This window comes from Equus caballus, chromosome 1, assembly GCF_041296265.1.
Source record: "Equus caballus isolate H_3958 breed thoroughbred chromosome 1, TB-T2T, whole genome shotgun sequence".
Taxonomy (NCBI): Eukaryota; Metazoa; Chordata; class Mammalia; order Perissodactyla; family Equidae; genus Equus; species Equus caballus.
The window spans coordinates 142,580,640-142,596,272 of record NC_091684.1 but is presented as its reverse complement, the minus strand read 5'-3'; the positions used below and the strand labels follow the sequence as shown (position 1 = coordinate 142,596,272).

Here is a 15,633-nt window from a genome sequence, read left to right as displayed (position 1 = left end):
CCTCAGCAAAAAGAGGAGGATTGGCAGCAGATGTTAGCTCAGGGCTAATCTTCCTCAAAAAAAAAAAAAATATATATATATATATAGACCCCACACGAGACATCAAATTCCTTGGATAGTAGGAGAGCTGTCATACCACACACGAAAGGGCTGGACCTTGAGTGGCCAGGATAATTTCAATCCTGTGGCTGTATCGACATCTTTGCTGCTTGTGTGTTCACTCACACTCACATGTGCGTGCACGCACACACACTTTCCCTTTTCCCATGTCCTTGTTTTATCAATGGAAATGATACTGGGTCCTGACATAATTCCTCAACTTACTCATTGTCTCCTAACCATCTGTATCATGGGGATAAATCTCAATCTGTTTACTTCATGTCCCTCATTTAAATCTTACACACGTACCCCTGAGTGCTCTAAAGGGACCTGGGACTACAAATATGAAAGGGGATATAAAAGGCTTAGAGGTGATGGGAGCCTATTGTTCCATGGGTGCCTTGGGCTGTGCTTTCGTGTCTTCCATTCTGGTGTTGCCCCTAGGATGATGTTATACAGATGTTTGAAAGCTATGGGACCTTACTTCTTAGAACTCAGAGTTAGGCTGCATTGTCATTGGAAGGACTTCAGTGATCTACTGATGGGAAGACAGCCCGATAAATTTCTGATCTTCATCCAGCTGTTTGCTGCCAGTCTGGTTGTGAAATGTGACAGGACCATGGCCAACTGCATAATGTTGAAATATGTTGCATCTGAAATTCCTTTCTATCCTCTGCATTGCTATGTGATTTAAGAGGGTAGGACTGCCAGTGATCAGGAGGTTTAAATCAAATTTTGGATTTGCCTGAAGAGGATTTATTGGTTTTCTGCTAATCACAAGACATTGTTCAAGGGGCCATTTACATGGGGTTGCAAAAGTATACAGAGTTTGCATCCCAGTTTGAGATATGTTTGCAAAAGGATAATTAAAAGTATAAAGTAGGATATGGATGACAGCTAGTATCGATAATGTACTCGAGGTTGGAGCTCAGAGGAGACAAGAGAACTATGGTCTTGGATGTCTGCCCTCAGAGGGATTAGGACTCCAGCCTGAGTCTAGAAGACCAGACAGGATTTGAATAACAGAGAGCAAGGGAAGAATATTTTAGGCAGGGGTAATGACACATAGGTGTGGAGGTGGGAATGGCTGAGGTGTTGTTGCGGGGTGGTACACAGGCTCTTGGGACACTGCGTTTATTTATGTACAAAGAGAAAAGGGAAGGATCAGCTTGAAAGGTAGGAGTTGGCATGTATCATGATGCTTTGGATAATAGAAAGTCTGAATTAGCTTAAAAAATAAAGATAATGCATTGGCTAGATAACAGAAAAAATGTCCCCTTTTCAAGTTGTAGACATGGTTCTCTAGGGTCTGTTTTCCTCATGTTCTCAAGATGGCTGTGAGCAGCAATCAGGGCTAGCTACATGTTTCTTTGTTCACATCCATAACCGTCAAATAAAGGACCTGAGCTTTGCTTTGACTGGACCAGTCTTAACCATCATGGCAGCCAGGGGAGCGCCACGTGCTTAGGCCTGGGTTTCTCCTCATCCTAGAATTAGTTTGAATGGGGATGAGGCTGTACCGATTGGCTTGTGCCAGTAAGGGTCAACCTCGGGAGTTCAGTTTAGGGCCAAAAGCACTCATTCTGTGGCTACTGTATAGTGATTTCCCAAAGGAAAATCTAGAAAGGTAGAAAGGAATAAGAGGCTAGAGAATGGGTTAACAATGAAAAAATGTGCATTCCTGCTTTAAATCATGGGCAGCTTGGAATCCCAGGGTGAATGAGCTCCAGTGAGTCTATACTTCTCCCTCTATGCAGATCCACTTGGGCTGATTACAGTATTTTTTTGCCTTGGTCCTTGGTCACAGTATTTAACCTTGGCTTTAAACATAATCTGCCCATGCCCAGAAAAGTTGTTTGGTGACCACTTTTCATTCTCATCATCTGTTTTTGCTCCTTACTAGGACTGCACATGCTCAGTCAATTAGCTGACTTTTTTGAGACCCTACAGCGTGGCAGACTTTAATAGCTCTGGAGAACTACCTTTCCTCTTTGCTCTCTGAAAGACATACCCCACTCACTTAAGACTCCTCAGTTAGAGTTTACTCAATTGAGTCTTCTATTTTTTCACATTAATGTTAATCACAAATTATGTAGAATTCGTGAAGTCCAATATTGCCATTCAGAGGCAGGCTGTCCATCCCCCCGTCCTTCCATCTATCTATTCATTCACTTATTCAACCAATGAATTCCTATTATGTCCCAGGAGCTGTGCTGGCACTGGAGAGGAACCCAGGTATGGCACATAGTCCCTACTGTTGAGCTCCCAGTCTGGTTGGGAAGCCAATAAATTCACAATTATGATTTTGTGTGGTGGATATGGTATGTAGCATGCTATGGAAGTTTAGAAAAGAGGCGTTTCTCTCAACTGAAGGCGTTAACAGATGACATTTCCTAGCTCAGCTAGGATGCTTAAAATGGGCTCAGAGAGTAGGGTTGGACAATGGGTAGGTGTTTAGAGCAGAGGGAATCGTGCTAAATGGATCAAAGATACAATGATGGCATTTTCAGGAGATGTGATGATGGCATTTTCAGGAAGCCACAGGTGTTTTTCTATGGCTGGGACTATAGTTCTTAAATAACTGGGAGGTGGACTCCAAATGCATATTCCCAACTCTTCCACCCGAGATTCCAATTAGTAGGTCAGGAATGTGGTCTGGGAATCACATTTTAATCTCCATCTCCTTGGGTGGTTCTGATCCTGGTGGTCTGAAGAGTACTGGCCTGGAGGGCAGTATGTAGGGCTGCAAATGTAGGCTGGGTTAGGGAAAGAGCAGGAGCCTGGGAGAGTGGGAGCCTGAGAGAGTGGCCAGAGAGGTTGCAGAAGTTTGGAGGAGAGTTTCTAGGACCGAGTGGTCAACAAGACCCTGTAGGAAGTTGAAGGCATTTGGCAGCAGAGAATATAATCTCCAACAGAGCATACTTAGAACAGGAAATAATATCGTATCCTTATATTTGCACAATTGAGCTGAAACAACTTTCCAGGATAAAAGACTTGAAATAATCACTTGGCTCTAAACCCATGCAGCCAAGAATTCAGCTTTCAAACTCCAAGTGCAGTTCTTGGTCTGCTAGTCTGCCTCCCAGTTGGGAATTATTTATCTTTGTTATGTTAGCACAGTGATTTTGGAATGCTCTTGAGTAACCTTGGAGGTTACTCTATAGATTGTTTGATTCATTATTTAAAAATGTGATTGATTCAGGACTAAATAAATGTGTAATACTGAAGCCACATAGAGGGCAGTGAAGGAGGCGTGCAGCATTTATACAGTTAAGGATATTTTGGAGGCCACTTAAGTTGGGCCTCTTTTCCTAAAATCAGGCTTAGTAAGATTTGAATTTTCTTCTCAGGCGGAGTACCCATAATAACCTTCTCAAAGGTTCTTGACTTACTCTGAAAGAGCTCCATTTCGTGGACAGTATACTGTAGACTACACTTCTCACTTCCTGTGCCGTCATGACTTTTACTTACCTAGTGTTAAAACAGAAACTAGATTTCACACTGGCTCTGTGTTTTACATTATTGTTGGAGTTACTCCATTCGTCATTACAAGCTCAGTGGAAATGATAGGAAAAGTCGCACTTTTCAATATAGCTTCTAAGTGCTTTGTGTCTTCAACTGCATTTAATAAAAATTTGTCTATAAATAAAAGACCACCAAGAAATATGAGAGCTGCTTTGTCCTCGATATTTAATTATTTATTGTTTTAGGCATTAAAATGTATGTTGATAGAAGGTGCTGGAACATACACTTAAAAAAATATTGACAGTAGGTTAGTTAGCACAAGCTTTCTCAGTCTTGGCACTATTTTTTTTTTTTTTTTTTTTTAAGAAGGAGATGCTGGAAAGCATCAAGTCTTTTTTTTTTTTTTTTTAAAGATTTTATTTTTTTCCTTTTTCTCCCCAAAGCCCCCCGGTACATAGTTGTATATTCTTCGTTGTGGGTCCTTCTAGTTGTGGCACGTGGGACGCCGCCTCAGCATGGCTTGATGAGCAGTGGCACGTCCACACCCAGGATTCGAACCAACGAAACACTGGGCCGCCTGCAGCGGAGCGCACGAACTTAACCACTCGGCCACAGGGCCAGCCCCAGTCTTGGCACTATTGACATTTTGGGCCAGATAGTCTTGAGTGTTGTTGGATGTTTGCAGCATCCCTGGCCTCAACCCACTAGACCCAATCATGGCAATCAACATTTATCTCCAGATAGTGCCAAATGTCCCCTGGGAGCAAAATCACACCTGGGCGAGAACCACTGAGTTAGCAGAGGCAAGAAAGCTTTTAATGGATATTTTACTCTGCTGTTAATCTATCTTTTGAGTATTTTGTTCTCACTATTAAAAGGCAAGACATACAGTTGATTCTCATTACACATGGATTCTGTATTTGCAAGTTTGTCTACTTGCTAAAATTTATTTGTAAGACAAAAATCAATACTCCTGGTGATTTTATGGTCAGTCTTGGACACACATTTGTGCAGAGAGGCAACAAATTTGAGTCATCTGATGCATCTGTTCCCACTGAGGTCGAACAAGGTGACGCTCTGCCTTCTTATTTCAGCTCTCAGACTGTAAACAAGTGTCCTTTTCATGGTCTATTTAGTGACGTGTTTTTCAGAAATTTGTGCTTTTTATTGGTGATTTTGCTGTTTAAAATGGCCTGTAAGTGTAGTGCTGAAGTGCTGTCTAGTGTTTGTAAGTGCAAGAAGACTGTAATGTGCTTTACGGAGAAAATACATATTAGATAAGCTTCGTTCAGGCCTGAGTTATAGTGCTGCTGGCCATGAGTTCAATGTTAATCATATCTATCTGTCTATCTCATGTGTCTTTAAACAGAAACACACATAAAACAAGGTTATGTATTGATCAATTGATGAAAATGTTGTGACCAGAGACTCCCAAGAACCTAACCCTGTGTTTCCCCTTGGAGCAATAGTTCGGTGTTCACTAATTCAGTATTTATGGTGACTTTGTAGAACATAACTGCTGCAGATAACGAGAATCAACTCTACTATTAGTTTTTCCAGCTTACATTTCAAAAGTCTACATTTTAAAGATCTAATGTGATACATGTATTAAGCTAGATTGCTTTTCTTTAAAAATAACGTAGCCAAATTATAGAAAACTTGTAAAATAAATATAATTGCTGAGTGAATGGATATAAATATTTCTAAAGCTATTACATACCTTGTGGGAAGGGTTGTACCAATTTACAGTACCACAAGCAAGTCACTACAGTGCTATTTTCAGTGCATCTTTGCCAGCATAGTTTTACATTAATGACAAAATTGATACATGTTAGAGAAGTCAAATTATACAGATATTTTAGAAACTACAATGTAAAAGTCTCTCTCCTCACCTTTTCCCACTTCTTCAAGAGTGTTAAGAATTTGGTGTGCATCATTTCAAGCCTTTTAAGAAAATGCACATAAAAAGAAATGCGTTTTATACCCATCATTTAATATGGAAGGGACTGAATATTTGTCTTCTGTATGCCCTTTGTGTTATGCTTTATAATTTAGGTGGAAAAATGCTTCCTCGTTATTTATTAAATACCTAAGTTGTCAGGAAAAATTACAGAAATGATGTTTCTGTTTAATAGCTATTGTTTAAGTTTTATGCTAAGCCATTAGCTTGTGATAAATATCTTTTAATCTAGTTATTTTTTGCCAGTAGTCTAAGCTACAGAACACAGCAGAGATTCAGTCCTGGAATTGTATTATTTTCTCTCACTAGGCTTGTCAGAATTTCAAAGAATTGAATTTTCTGATAGAAAAGGAGTTAATTACTGGATGCGAATGGGTAAACGTTAACCAGGATCAGTCAAGATACTTAATATAAATAGGTATAACAGATGTTTGTGGAACAATTACAACGTGAGGAAGACTTTTGTGTCAGAGTGATTCTCTATCCTCTCCTCTTATCATGGCTGGAGAAGAGACGACCTTGAGGGGTGGCTGATGCTCACTTGCGTGTTTCCTGCACACAGGGACTACTTGGAGTGACTAGAAATCCTGTAGATGAGCGTCCCTTGATCTAGGGTGGGGAAGCGAGACTTCTTATACCAGCTGTTGATGCTAGACATGGAGTTTTGATTGAGTTTTAAGCCCTACTTGTATCTGAAGGCTGTAGTTTTCACTTAAGAGGACTTAGAGATACACAATAAAATTGCTTTTGGAAAAGAAAGGCTAAAATATTAGTAAATTTGACTGATGGAAAAATCCAGGAGAATTGCAGACTTTTGAAATAAGTGGCATATGCTATTTCTAGGATGGTGGGAGAGAGAAACTGTACAGGTTTAGGGTTACTTGTTTACTATTTAGTAAAGGGTAAAATAAAAAGTATGACTTAACTAGGGCCAGAAAGGACTATTTTCTGGAAAGAATGGAAAAGGCAGGATCATGCTGCTTTCTGAGCCTGAGTTTTTTCACCTAAGAGTGAGACAGGGCTACAAGACTGGCCCAGGGGATTCTATTTTGCGGTGAAGGAGTGTGTCACTTGCGTGATAGCTTTGCACCTCAATCCCAAATTCAGCACTCTAGCAAGACTCCAGTAGGTCTCCTTATAGATGGGGAGAAAACTTAAGGGTTTGGCAGAGATGGGGATTTTTAAAAATCTTTTATGCTGCATTTGCTATGAAAAATTCACAGAATTTTTGGATTTTGCAAATTGTATCCCTTTTAAAATGAACAAAGAACACCTTCCCATAGGTTAGGAATTGCGAAGTCTCTTCCTTATGAGGTTCTTAGTTTACTCTTGAGATGATTTTTGTTTGTTACTAGTATGGGCATCAAATAATTGTCAAAAACCTAGAGGCACACCCTTTGAAGTGCATAGTTTCTCTTCCAGAACATCCATGGGAGAAGCCCTAAGGAGAATGCTTAAAGGAAGATATTTCACATAATTGTCCACATTCCTCTTATTTTTTCCTGAAAAATAGAAAGCAAATTTTTTTTACTCTACTAATTTTTAGTTTGTGAATATTTATGAAAGGACTTGTTGAAATGTTCCTTTATATTAACCTTTTTTTGATTAAAAACATATAAATATTAACAATATTTGAATTCCCACTTATGAAGGATTTAAGCATTATAGGAAGCTTTAGAGTAAAACGTAATAGATGAAGTTAATCGTGCTCCCCCTTCAAAAAATCCTTTGTAAATAATTTTTTTTTTTTAGATTGGCACCTGAGCTAACAGCTGTTGCGAATCTTTTTTTTTTAATTGCTTTTTCTCCCCAAATCCTCTCAGTACAAAGTTGTATATTTCAGTTGTGGGGCCTTCTACTTGTGGCATGTGGGATGCTGCCTCAACATGGCCTGATGTGCGGTGCCATGTCCGTGCCCAGGATCTGAACCGGTGAAACCCTGGGCCGCTGAAGTGGCGCGCGCAAACTTAACCACTTGGCTACTGGGCCGGCCCCCAATAATGTCTCTTTGTAGCATGTCTTTGACTTTGTTCATGAAACATACAAGGTTTAACTATTGTGTTGTCACATCTGTGAACTTTTCTTTGTCTTTTGGGCTTTGTAAATGTAAATGGTATTCATATTGTTTTCTGGTTTTACAATTTTTTTACATTCATGTCTCTTATCTACCTGGAATTTGTCTCTGTGTCTGATAGTGGTAGAGCTGTAACAATTTTATGTGGATGTTGACTTTTCCAATTACAATATATGGAACAATTTGCTCTTGTACTTATTTTAAATGATACATTTATTGTATCCTAAATGTCTGTGTATGTTTTCTGTACTCTCACTCCTATTTAATGATCTATTTCTGTGATACCAATTACTGTAGCTTTACAGCATGTTGAGTTTTGTTGGGGTAAGTTTCCCTTCAGAATTAGTCACTCTGAAGCTTTCTCTTCCAGTTCCACTTTAGAGTTGGCCTTGTAAGTTGTGCAGATTGTCCTGTTGAGATGTTGGCTCATACTGACTTTATAAACTGACAGAGGGAGAACCGCTGTCTTACAATATTGAGTCTTTCTATCTGGGAAGTGGTAGCTCTCGCCACTATTAGTATCTTCTTTAATATCCTTCAGTAAAATTTAAAATAAGATCGTTTTGGCGTATTTATGAGCTGGTTTATTTCCAGTTATTTTCTTTTTGTTTTTCTCCTTTCCCTTCTGCCTGCCTGCCTTCTTGCTATTATGAGTGGAACTTTTTTTCAATGACACTTTTTAAATGGTTACTGTATCAGACCATCTACAATCCACTAGATTCTAGGCAGACAAGCATTTCATTTGCAAAAAAAAAAAAAAAAAAAAAGAGTTTTATTGCTTTCTTCCTAATATTTTACCTTATTTCATGTCTCTGCATTGGTTAGAGGGTGAAGTAAAATGTTGAATAGTAACAGACATACTTGTCATCTTCCTGATTGTAATGGGACACTACTTGTAATTCACCATGTGTTTGCTCATTTCTGACTTATTTTCTTATAAATAAATACTTTCTTATAAAGACAAGTATCAAATTAACTATAATTGGGGGAAATGTTTGTCACTGATTATTTCCCTAAGGACTTGGCAGTAATGTGGGATGTGATTCATTAAGGTTCTCCCACCTGGTTTTCCTCTAAGGAATTCACCATGTAGAGGAGCATGTTGAAGCATCTGAGGACATTCTGGACCAGGACCTCTGCAGGAATCCTAGGAACACACTTTGGGCAAGACCGACTTACGTGAACCTATTTGATTTTTCTGAAGGAGAGTATGGGTGGAATTGAGGGGTCTAGCCAGTGGCAGTGACCCAGGCTGAGATGAGTCTTGGGGGTCTGGAAGTCATGTTCTCCTTAGGCAGATGGAGCCACATTCTAAGTGTGCCCTGAGAATAAATTGGTAGGGTTGAAATTCAGAAAATTGCAGTAATGAAGCCCGGTTTCAGGGAGACATTATCACATCCTTACTAATTGTGAGATCCAAGGGGGTTTGGGGGGCTGCATGGGGGCAGTGAATTTAGAAAAGAGGAAAAGAATGACATACAAGATGTGCAACGTGATAGCCCAGAACCCTGGTACTTTGCTGTGGTTGGGGGCTCCTTATCTGCATTGCTGAAGAGTGGGCTGGCGGAGTTAAAGCCACAGGCTCAGAATGTAACCTCAGCCCTTACCTTGTAAATGATCGTCCCTTTTTGTGAGTAGATTGTACTACCTGGGACCACTTCCATTAGGTAAATTTCAAATTACCACGTGTGCCTGAAAGCCATAAGCTTTCGTTTCAGCGGGTCCTGTGTGTCCTGTGGAGGCCCCTCTGCGGCTTGCTGGTCTGTGGGGCTCCACATCTTGTTTCCTCCAAGCAACTAGAGCAAATCTGCTTTTAGGAATCTGCATTGCTTATTGGACTTCTAAGTAAAATTACATTTGAAGACAACACTCTGCTGCTAAAAAGTTTGAAAGCCATTGTTGTAATTTATTTTACTAATTTAAATCATGTTTGTACAGTAATATTGATCTTGCCTACATAACTAGGGGCTTTTATATTCCAACTCAATTGCATTTCTCAAGGAAATTTCCTCGCATCTAGGATTTAGAAATGATTTCCTCGTACGTTTTATGTAGACTTTATAGCAATTAGGGGTTGTGCATGCATGTGATTAGGTCAATTGTGTATATATCATATTTCCTCTGATAAATGGTTAGCTTCTTATTTGCGTCTTACTTTGTTTCCATCTCCATTCCCACCCTTATCCCTGAAAACTTATCATATGAGATCAGGATGTAGTTTCTGGTGCCATTTGGACTTCTGTGAATGAACATCCCCTTCCTCTTCTGCTAATGCTGTGAACAAGAAGGCGGGCCAGGAGAAGTTCAGAGGCGGGGCTTCTCCAGCAGCTTGCTGTGCCTCTTGTCTTTCAGCATGCCAGCGCATTGTTAAGAGAGCTCCAAGTAGCTTCCTCTGGGGATTGCTGTATTTTACTAGGATCACCAAGAATTGAGGTGGGAGAGCTTGCCAGTAGAACCTCTCCCAGTTGTGTGTGGGCTACAGTCTAACTGAGGCCAGCGGATGTGGACTGAGCCCAGAGGAATTGCAGTAATGAAGCCCGGTTTCAGGGAGACATTATCACATTGTCCTCACTGTTTAACTACACCCTTCCTGCTCTTCATGGGCAAAGTGGAGTCCTTTCTCTTCTAAAGAGCGTTCTGGCAAATCCGGCCCAAAGTGAGCTGTGTTCTTGCAGCCATACTACCATATTCTGCAATTATCTAGTAAGGGGTTTTGTCTTCTATACAGCTCAGAGATAGTACTGTTGTCACAGCACCAGACACGTGTTGGGTGCTTATTTTAGGCAAGGTCTTTGGTTGTGATAGAAATCCAGTCACACAAGTTTGGTAAACAGGGAAGGTTTCTATGTATCTTTGGGGCTATCACAGGATAGGAAATGAAGTGCCCCAGGGCTCATGGGAACTGGACTGAGAGTATTCTTCTGGGGTCCTGCATCCCTGGTTCCTGTCTTAAGGTGTCCTTTATCTTCTTGTTGTACAGATGAACTTGCGAGGTCATGCCTCCTTACTCAGGAGTTTGCTGTAGTGTTCTGTGGCTGCCCCAGCCCCAGTCTTTCTGATTTCCTGAGCTTCCAACCTCCCAGCTAGAATTCCACCCAATGGAATGGTTCAGAGTTACTGGGGAGAATCCTATTGGCCAGAATTGCGCTGTTTGAGCCAGGCCACCTAAGCATTAGGTCCCTGCTGGACAATGGATGAGCTGCCTCAAAGTTAGAGCTTCACCCCTGCCCAGACAGCTTTGGTGGAGGTGAGGCGGGTCCCGTGGTACCTGAGGCTGCCCCTTTAGGCTGAACAGACCACCAAACATCTTTTACATTGCTGAAGTATTTGCTAAATAATGAAGTGATTCATCCTTTTTCTTCTAATCTCACTGCTTTGAAATAAAATTTTCCTGTAACCTCTATCTTTCATTGTAAGAATTATCAACTATCCTGGAGAATAAGTCTTCCTGCTGTCTGGATAATGGCTTCTGCCCTGCTCCTCAGCCCTTCTTTGGGATTGGATTGAGCTGAATTGCATAGGAAGACAGCCAGATAGCCATCTCAGTGCAGCACTGCCATTGCTGCCAGGAGGCAGTGGGAGCAGCTCCATGGAGAGCAGCGTTTGCAAAGATGGGGCTCTGAGGCCTCCTTCACCCCTTCCCACTAGCTGAGTGTGCAGAGCGGCAGCCGAGCGTTGGCTCCAGGAGGCAGTGAGGGGCTGTGTGCACAGCCTGGAGAGTGTTCTCCTGGGCTTGCATGACTCTTTCCAGAGAGCAAAAATGATTTGCCTTTTGCCTTTCTATTTGTACAAAATGTCCCTGCTTCCCACTCTTCCTCCACAGAATAGGAAATGAAAAAGAAGTCATCATTTTAAAACGAGACAGAAGAAAAGAATGAGCTAGCCCGATTCATGGAAGTCAGTTTCTGACTGTGCCGCATGCTGCAGCTTCATCAGACCCATGTTTTATTTTTGATTGGTGGGAATAATAGGGCTTACACCTAATCAAGGAAAAGAATTCCAAACAAAAGCTGGGGTGGGGTTTCCTGGGCAGGAGTGTGATATTGTAATAAATGGGAAGCAGAGTTCTGCAGTCCAATCTCTGGTCTGATTACACAAATTATAGCAGGGGCCCGTTTTCAAAGGAATGTAACACACCCCACTGAGGCCCCTCCTCAGCGGGTGTGTCCGCTTTCCTCCAGCCCTTTCCATAACAGTTAATGCTTTCGCCAGAGGAGCTGAGAGCCTGTGTGGAATAATTGTCATGCTTCATTAGGGTCTCTGCCATGGGACCATTTTACAGGTGAGTTTACCTTATGTTAAGGTCCTTTAGGGAGTCTTGTGGCTAAATTCTCCACCCTTCTCCTGCATTACTGAACAGAAAGTGCATGCAGTGTTCTGACATTCCAGTAACGATTGCCGACATTTCCAAGCACTAATGAGCCAGGCACTTTATATTGAAGATGATGTTGGGGTAAAAAATCTTTTCTTGCGAAAAGGGGCATTATTCTCTGTGACCATGACCAGTAGCCTGCCACTGTCCTCAGTCTTCAGATCACCACTCCCACCTCATCTCCTTCCAGAACATTCCCGACGCCCTGGGCTCAGGCTTTCCAGTCTCTTGAGGGTTCCCTGAAGTGCCCGGTTCCTGCTGCCTCCGAAACTCTGTCCTTACTGCTCCCTCTTGCAGTATCCTGCCCCTTCCCCCTTTCTCTCCTTTCTTCTCAGGCTCCAGAATTAAATATCCTCTCCCTGGAGAAAGCTCCCCCTACTCGTCCCTCCTCCTGGCTCTGGTTTCTGTTAGATGCCCCACAGCACCCTGTGTTCACCCTGTTAGCTCTTATCACCCGCTGTTAAATGAAGCCTTCACTTCCTTTTCTTTTTAGCTTACAAGCTCCTTGAGGTCAAGGACTAGCTTCTTCATCTTCAGATGCCTGATACCTGGCACCTAACAGGTGCACTTGAACAGTTTGGGGGAAATTATCTTCTCTTGAACTAACTCTAATGTTCTAATTTTATTTTTCTCTAGAGCCAATTTATGCCCCATACCAGATAAATGTTACTATTATAGCCTTGTCTACTTATGATATTAAAAAAATTTTTTTCTTTAAACCATTTTGGTTTGTTCTTACCCCTGTGTCTTGCTGCCTTACCTCTTGTTTAACTTCGACACGCCGGAGTGCAATAACTGTGTGGCAAGGGGTCGCTGAGACAGTCGACTGCCCACCTCCTGGTGTCTGTGGGTTGTGGCCCTCACTGTTAACTTGGGATTTGTTATGGTTACAGCAGAAGAGTGAGGCTGAAATGCAGTAACACAGGCGGTGGTGCCCACCCCTGCCTGCCTCCCTGATTGCGCCTCCCTCCTCCTGGTCCTGCCTTGTCTGGCCCTCCTGGAATGCTCCCACTCATTTTCCTGCTGCTGCTTTACATTATGATGTCCCTCTCCCATGTAAGGCACGGCTTCTGTCATCCTGCCAGAGTCGGGTCTCCTGGCCTTCTGTGATTCCTTCAAGTTCCCTTACCAGCGTCTCCCAGAACACTTTGGATGATTACCCCCTGTGCACATCACATTTTATTGTAGTCATTTGTTCATGTGTCCTTCCTTCCCCCGGACTAGGGGTATGGTTCTGCAGCGGAGGCCTGGCCTTACTCCTTCCTGTGTTCCCCAGGGACTAGCCCAGTGCCACATGCACATTCCTATTCATTGAGCCAATAAATTAGTCCATAAGGGGCATTTAATTTTTTAAAAACATGACAGTATGCATATCCTCAGTGGTGGTGTCTTATCTTTTAAAATTATTGCACGTGTCCTCCTGTTGTCAAGGGTTGGGGCTAAAAGCAGTGCATGTGCTATTTTGCAGATGAGAAATGGAGACTCGGAGGCTCAGAAGGCATAGCCACACGGCTTGTATGGGGCAGGACGGTGACTCAGTCTTGGGCCTTCAGAGGCCTTGTCTGGTGGGCTTTTCCCCATTTAAGACAGGCTCCTGTAGGCTTGATGGAAGTCATCTACTGATAGGAGTCAGGCAGCCAGGTTTCTGGCTGCTTTGTAGGGTTGAGAGGCTGGTCTTGCAGGTGACAGGACGGACAGTCAGAATCGTCACTGGGACCGGCTGTGTTGGCCTCTTCTCGTGGTGGGGGCAACCTTATTTCAATCCACACACTATGAAGATTTTAGATGTGGATGAGAAAGTTCTGCCACCCCTGCAGGTTATGCTCAGGTTAGTCCCTTCCCGTATTATTTACCTTATAGGTTTCTTTTTCACAAATCACACTTCTGTGTTGTTTTTCCTGAGCACATTAATTTTCTCCTGCTATGTAAGAGCCCGCACTCCCCCAAATGACACACATGTTCTCAGAAATGCTTATATAAATATCCCCTTGTCCCCTGTGCAATTAGCCCCAAGGAGGAGGGGGACATGTAAGATCTGCTAATTTGTGCTAGAGATTCACCAGCAGCAATCCCAGACAAGCTGTTAATAAGTGTTAAAACACGGCGGGTCTGCAGGCTGTGTGGTGTCCCAGCTAACGCTCAGGGCACAGACTCTCCCCCCTGACTTGCCAGGGGTGAGTAAAGTTTATAAATATCGTTTTGAGAAGCATTTATATCATTCTTTTGGTACAGTAAAAAATTTCAGTAGTAAAGGAATGGTGGGAAGTCACCTAACTTAAAGAATTATAGGGAAAATTTGAAAACATTAAAGTACCTACATAATAAATTGCACTAGACTGCCTAAAAGAGCTTTTTGAAATATGATCTGTGACATGAATGTAAGACGTTATTGCCCAATAGAGGGCCTTAGGGAATCTATGCTAAGGGATATTTAAGAGCAACAATTAACATACCACTTCTTAATTAAGTGCTTCTGGATTGCTTGAGGGGCGCTCTCTGGCAACAGCTGGACCCTTAAATTCCTTACATAGCCATTTGTTAATCTGAATGAACTTGAACCTGTTTTGATTACCCTTGCTTTACCGGGCAGACCCTTTAAACTTCCAGCTGGGTGGGTCTAGGGTTATCTCACCTAATGAATCAGAGTAGTCCACATTATTGCCATCCTCCTGCGATTCAAATCAGCAAGGATTGGAATGTCGGCTATGCGCTGCAGTGTTGGCCAGCTTTCAAAGAGTAGCAGAATGTATTTCCTGCCCACAAGAAGTTGACAGTCCACTGCAGAGGATATACAGACTGGCTTTTGGCCCCAGCAAAAGATTGTCAAGTCCTAAACTTTGGAGTCAGCCCTGCTGCTTCCTAGCTGTGGGATTGAGTGTGTTCCTTGACCTCTTTAAGCCTCAGTTTCTTCATCTGTGCAATGAGGATGATAATAGCTACCTCTTATGGTTGTTGTGAGGAAAAGGGAGATAACTCACGTAAACTCTCAAGTATCAGTGTTCATTATCTATCTGGTGTGGTTGCTGCTAATCTGGTCTAGAAATAACTAAAATATAACATGTAAATGTTCTGTTAGATCAGGTATGTGTTGTGTTCTGTGAAAACAGGTATAAACAGGTAACTCCTGGTGGAATGGAGGGGGCCAGGAGAGGCTGGAGGCCAGGAGAAATGCTAGAGAGGAGGCTACATGTGAGCAGGTCTTCATGCTTCTCTGTTTCTTCCTTCAGCAGACATCTATTGCACCTTACGATGTGGCAGAGACTTTGCTAGGCATGGGGGTTACAGAAGGGACTCCAGAAAGATGAATCCCATGCCCTCTTGGAAACTGCCTCCCAGCGGGAGAGAGAAGAAGGGAGGGGCACACCAACGCGTGTAAAAGTACTGAGGTGGAGGGTGCAGATGCTAGAATATGAAGGAATTAAATGTGGCCAGAAGGTGGGGTGCATGGAGTGGAGGGGCAGTGGCTGTGGAAGCTGAGGAGGAAGTAAGCACGTACTTGCAAAGGGTCCCATATGTCGCTCTAGAAATCTCTGCAGCAATGGGCAGCCATGGGAGCCTTGATCTTTTTTTTCTTAAATATGAAGTTTGTTTTTCCTCTACTCTAATTCAATACATATTCGTCATAGAAAATGTATAAAAAATTATAAAGTAAAATAGGGAGAA

The 15,633-nt window shown here is 42.3% G+C and overlaps 1 protein-coding gene across 15 annotated transcripts in view; it reads left to right on the top strand.

The window, feature by feature from the left end:
- TLN2 (talin 2) overlaps positions 1-15,633 on the top strand; it is a 415,035-nt gene that overhangs the window by 132,330 nt on the left and 267,072 nt on the right. For 3 of the 15 annotated variants that reach the window (XM_070235503.1, XM_070235493.1, XM_014733805.3), the window contains exon 1: positions 11,762-11,880. The exons of the other annotated variants lie outside the window; for them this stretch is intronic. The gene's annotated coding sequence lies outside the window, so the exon portion shown is untranslated. Of the gene's footprint in view, positions 1-11,761; positions 11,881-15,633 lie in introns of those variants that run through there. 15 annotated transcript variants of the gene reach the window in all.